The following is a 6,390-nucleotide window of genomic DNA, read 5'->3' as shown; positions in this document are numbered from 1 at the left end:
TTTAAAAGACAGTAATACTCAAGGATTAATAGTGTTCAACTCCTCTATCTTGTGATTATTATGTACTGGTGCATATGGAATGCTCGTAATTGCTAGGTATTTGAGAAAGACTCTTTATCATCGAACTCTACTGCGCATTTGCACTACACTGCTGCATTAAAACTTCTTCCAGAACTTGCTGCATTCCAAATTGAAGCGCTATTTTCTTTTCTAAATTAAGTCTTTCTTGCTCTTTTGAGTAATATTTGGGAAAATTCCAAATCTATTTCTCTTAACTCAATAGTTAAGTTTTTTTGCAATTTTATTTCTTTTATCTTTGAAAAAAAAAAAAGAAAACATTAGTACTTTTTAAAACACTTAAAAAAACTTTTTAAAATTAATTTGTTCTTGTCAAAATTAAAAAATCTAACATAATTTTAATATACGATTAACTAGGGCGGAGTTAGAAATTTCTTTGAGAGGGATCAACATAAAAAATATAAATTAAGAAGAGAAAAAAATTAAAAATTAAAAGGAGGCCAAACTAAAAAATTAAAGATTTATACATACAAATTATTAGTTTTGAGGGGTCATTGCCCCCTTTCTTCTAATGTGGCCCTGACACGGTTGATTAATGTCCAAATTTAATAATAGTAAGAACAACTTGTTGCTAATTCATATGTTACATACATATTAGTATTACTTTCTCTCTTTACATGTGAAATAAAAAGCTACTGATTGCTAAATTATTTTAGATCATTTTTTCCGTTAAAAGAGTTTTAAAATACAAATTTTGAAAAGTTCTATCATTTGACATTTTATGTTTTATGGTATTTTTTTAATTTAATTGTTCAAATATTAATTTATTATAAATTTGAATTTTATTTAAAGATTTATATATCACTGATAAATTAATTATTGTATAAATAATTCTAAATTTTTTACATTTATTTAAACAGAGTAGTGTGGTAACTATTAGACCTAAAAAAAATTTTAAGATAGTTTTGTGTACAATTCAACTCAAAACCCGGAGTAAACAACCTCAACCGGACTTCAAGAATTGGGGGCTACTCAAATAAAGATGCAAAAAATATCTTTTTATGAAGATGCTTTGTATAAAAGTGTGATTTATTAATTTGGTCACACTTCAAATAAAAACAACACTTTTATAACATATCAAAATCTAACCCTACATTTCATCATCTAAAGATCAAAAAGAAAAATCATCACATAAAGACAATTATAATATCTTCATGGGAGTACCCACCTCAATAATTAAGTATTTACGATCCAATAATTGTCGGTGACTTTTATAATGCTAGCTAAGGTACAATCAGGCCCCCCACTAGAAAAAAGTCACGGTCGGGCGTCGGTGACTATTATAAAAAAAAGGTTATGTGCCAGATACACGCACTTACCGACGTACGAACTCAAGTTATTATTATTGCGTACTAAGTCGTTGTTGACTTTTTCTTACTTCTTATTTCGTAGCTAGACTTCTACTAGTAACCTTCACTTAAGTCACTTGCAAAAAAATAAAAATAATTTAATACTTCTTACGCCCTAGCTTTTTTCTATTTATTACTCCAATTTACTTTTATTATTATTATTATTATCTCAAATATCCAATTACCTTTGGCTAATAAAATTGTTCATGTTTTTTTTTTCTCCAGCCATCTCAAGCAATAACATTCCATATCTGTAGATATCGAATTTATAAGGTACGTTGCGATTTGCGAAGTTTCTAGGAAAAACTTTCAGCACCATCTACCCTAATAATGTTCCCCTCGTTGTTGTCATGGATACCGTACCCGAAGACAAGGATGTAACTACACAAAAAGAAGAAAATAATAGTTATCATACTGACAAAACATTTCCTGTCGTATAGTTTATTTTGGGGTAGAAATTATTTAAGAAATTGTCAATGAATTTTAATAAATTTTATAAATAAAAAAAGGTTCAGTTTTCAAAAAAGTTATTCAAATCGACGCATTAAATAAGGCATTTTTAAAAAAAATTCTAAAGTGCTTACCATATAAAAAAAGCATATCATATTGACCTTATGTGTGGAGATATTCGAAATAATGAGGTTAAAGGTTTTAAAATAAAACAAAAATTAAATTAAAAAACCAGTACGTCAGCGAAATAAAGCAACAATTGAATTATGCCCATTACCATCTTCATCTATATGATTTTCAAGTGTGTTATTGTTACATGCATGACTCTATTATTATCATTTTTATTTAAGTAAAAAAAATTAATCATAAAAATATAAATTAATTTAATATTTGTTTAAAATTATAAAAAATATTCAATAAAATTATTTATTAAAATATTTTAATAAAAACATAAAATGAAGACTCATTATATTTATTTGTACAAATAACAATACCGAAAAACTTACGCAAGATCATCAACTTAGAATTAAGTATTAATTTTTCATAGAGTCATTTTTTTGGTCGTACTTAGAGTGTAAACAAGATATGTATTGAAATTTTTTGATCAATTTCATTTAAAATATAAATGAGATGCATGTATATTTACACTACAAGAAAACATTGATTATCGTCGGATTTAGCGAAGGACGTTACCAGCGGATTTACCGATGAATTTAGCGGCAATTTACGAGTGAAAATTCGTCCGATCCCGTGAATGATTTACCGTCGAATTTAAGAATCCATAGCTAAATCCGACGGTAACTAGAGGTGCAAAAATTAATTTATTTAGCGCCAAATTTACCGTGGAATTTTTCGGCGAAAAAATCCGACGGTAATAGAATTTTAGTGAAACCTGACATTTAGACAACAACGACCATATTACTGTCGGATTTTTCTGACGGTAAATTTCGTGGTAAATTTGGGATAAAATTCAAACACAAAATGCTTCTCCCTCACTTCTGCAAAGATACTCTCTCTCTCTCTCTCTCTCTCTCTCTCTCTCCGTCGCCGATAAACCACATTGTCATCGTAGATTAGCATGTCGTTATCACTGTTGCTGGCATCTCCATAGAAATCCTCCGCCGTGCCGCCGTTGTTGGTGTCACCTTGCATTCGGAGGTCCACCACGACTGAGGTCCACCGCACCAAAGGTAAGATTGTTGTCTATTTTTTCTTTTGGTTGTCTGTTATATTACTAAATCCTAGTTCCACCACCATAAGTTTCACTGCCACCTCCTGTCACCACCACATTTCTACCATCCTGCACCCACCATCAAAAATAATTTTTCTATAACACTTGTATTTTTTTCATTTTTTTATGTTTGTTTAGGATTTTATTAGGTATTTTATTAAATTCTTAATTAAATTTTTTAATGTATTGTGTGATTAGTGTTTGTTATATTAATTTAGTGTAATTAAAAATTAAATAATGTTAGGTTGGGTAGAGTGTAATTTAGGATTTGTTCCTAGTTGATGGTGATTTGGATGATTGTTAATTTTCTGAGTTTATTGTTGTCTGAGTTAATTGTTTTTTAAGTTAATTAGTGTTGATTGTTAATTCGGTCTCTGAGTTAATTTTAATGTGTTAAATTTTTAAGTTAATTATTGACTTATTGTTGATTGTTAATTTTCTGAGTCAATTAGTATTCATTGTTGTTAATTCTCTGAGTTAATCTTAACTTGTTAATTTTCTAAGTTAATTATTGACTTATTATTTATTGTTGCTAATTTTTTGAATTTATTATTGTCTGAGTTAATTAGTATTGATTGTTGTTAATTCTCTGAGTTAATCTTAGCTTGTTAATTTTTTAAGTTAATTATTGACTTATTGTTGATTGTTGTTGATTTTTTGAATTTATTGTTGTCTGATTTAATTATTTTCTAAGTTAATTAGTGTTGATTATTGTTAATTCTCCGAGTTAATCTTAACTTATTAATTTTTTAAGTTAATTATTGATTTATTGTTGATTGTTGTTAATTTTTTGAGTTTATTGTTGTTTGAGTTAATTATTTTTTAAATTGATTTTGCTAAGTTAATTGTTGTTAATTTTACTAAGTTTGTTGCAATTTATTCATTTAATTGAATATATGCTTATAGACGGCAAGTCTTTTATGCTGATAATTCTTTGTTCATAGATTAATAGTTTATGATGCAAAACCTTCAACTAAGTTTGTAAATTACTAAAATGTATAAGTTTAAATAGATAATAATTAGTTTAAATAGATAATAAAATGTATAAGTTTATCTTCTCTTCTCTTATATATATGGAACATAGAGCTTGACTCGATGCTATTTCTATTCAGAAAGAAATTAAGACAGTAAATATTCAACGAATCAGTTCAATATCACAGCAAAATTTCAACAATTTAACAAAAGTTACAGAATTATGTTCAATTCCAATTACAACCATCTAAGTTCAACAAAAAAATTTAACAATCCAATTTAAACAAAAAATACCAGCATAACAAAAATTCAAGAATTATATTCAATGCCACAACAACAATTCAACCAAGTTAAAAGAAATTCAACCAAAAAAATATTCAATAAAGCATTTTAACTTTTTAAGTAATTCAGAACAGAGTAAAGCAAATTTAAGCCACTAAGATAACTAAAGAACTATTTAAGTCACAACATCATATCAAAACCAATAAACCTTGTTTGTCACATAAAGCTCCAACTTCTAAGTATAAACAGATAAAAAACATTTTAATTTTTTGAATAATTCAGAATAGAGTAAAGCAAATTTAAGCCATTAAGATAACTAAAGTACTATTTAAGTCACAGCATCATATCAAAACCAATAAACCTTGCTTGTCACGTAAAGTTCCAACTTCCAAGTATAAGCAGGTTAAAATGTAGAATGTCCTCAAATCTCATGGCTTAAAAAATTTGAATGCTCATAAACAGCTACTAAACCAATAGTGTGCATCAAAGCCTCCCAACAAGATTTTGAAATTTTTAATCATAAATAACTACTATCTCAATATATTTTGTGTTAAACATCATTAGAAATAATAAATTAAGACACAATGCTCAAACAACAATCAACATCTAAAATAATAAATCAAAATAATAATAATTTTTACCAAAATAAAAATAAAAATAATTGTTAACAGTGGATGACAAAGGTGTGACAAAGGTAGAAGGAGTAGAGAGGTTTTGAATCCTGTTGTTGTTGTTGTTGTTGTTGTTGTTGTTGTTGTTGTTGTTGTTACATGTTAGGGACAGTGGCAAATCTAATCATCATCAACATCATCATTACTTGCAAATAGTTCACAAGGTGCTGAATTGGCAAATGATTGCAGCGACTATAACACGTTCTTTGTGAAAGTGTACATGGAAGGCATTCCAATAGAAAACTCAACCTTTTAGTTTATGATGGCTACCATAAATTGGTTAAAGCTCTTGAACAAATGTTTGACACTACCATATTCTGTAATCAACTCTATCCCTATGCCTCTATCTCATTTACCTTTTTTTCCTAATTAAAATAAGACTGAAGATGATAAATATTAAAGAGGTCTTAACTTACCTGATGAACTAGCAGCAAAGGGGAGGAGAAAAGCAGCGATCCAAATTCTAAAGTTAGAGAGGCGGAGTCAGAGAACCAGAGACAAAGAGGTAGAGCCAGAGCTAGAGTCTCGCAAGTTATAATCGCAAAGTGAAGCTCATGCAGTCCAACCACTACTAGTCTGATTTGACAACACCAGCGGCATACGTACCTCACGGCGAGTCGGCGACGCTCCAAATTGGGGATTCCGATCGCACGAAATTCAAATTTCAGAGGGATAGAGAGATAGAGTCAGAGATTGAGACTTGAGAGAGGTGAAAATTTGAAGTTTTGGCCATGGAGAATTAGAGATAAATTGTAAAAGTGAGAGAGATTAAGAGATTAGAAACTGTTACTCTGCTAGGGCTCTTCTTCCATGATCTTCTATTCAAATTGGGTTATTGGGTTGGGTTAGGCTGCAATCAGGGCCAAGAAAAAGAACTTCTTCAACCTGAAACACAACAACGCGGTAGAAACGACAATTTTGATAATTCTGCTTTTTTGAGTGGCGATTCTGCATGGTGCAGTTTAATTCTGGACGATAAGTAGAAACACAATAAAAAACATGAAACAAAAACGTAAAATCGTATATTTTCACGAATTAAAATACAATTCTGACTACCTTAGTAATCACATACAAAATAGATAATAGTTATTGAATGATTATAAAGGAAATTTTGTATTGATGACCGTTATGAGACATAAATTAAGAAAAGAACTAATCATATCAATTTTATTTTTAATATCTTCTGAAATACTTAGCAGGATTAACTTTTTGTAATTACACATGAATTTTTGCAATTTAGATCAATTATTGGCTATTTTTAGTATTTTCTAAACAGTAAGTTTAATTTTTGGAAAAAATTTTACACACGGCCCAAGCACACGTTACGCTTGACTCATTGGTCATTGTGTAGATTTAT

This window comes from Arachis ipaensis, chromosome B06 (assembly GCF_000816755.2).
Source record: "Arachis ipaensis cultivar K30076 chromosome B06, Araip1.1, whole genome shotgun sequence".
NCBI lineage: Eukaryota > Viridiplantae > Streptophyta > Magnoliopsida > Fabales > Fabaceae > Arachis > Arachis ipaensis.
This window is presented reverse-complemented; position numbering follows the sequence as displayed.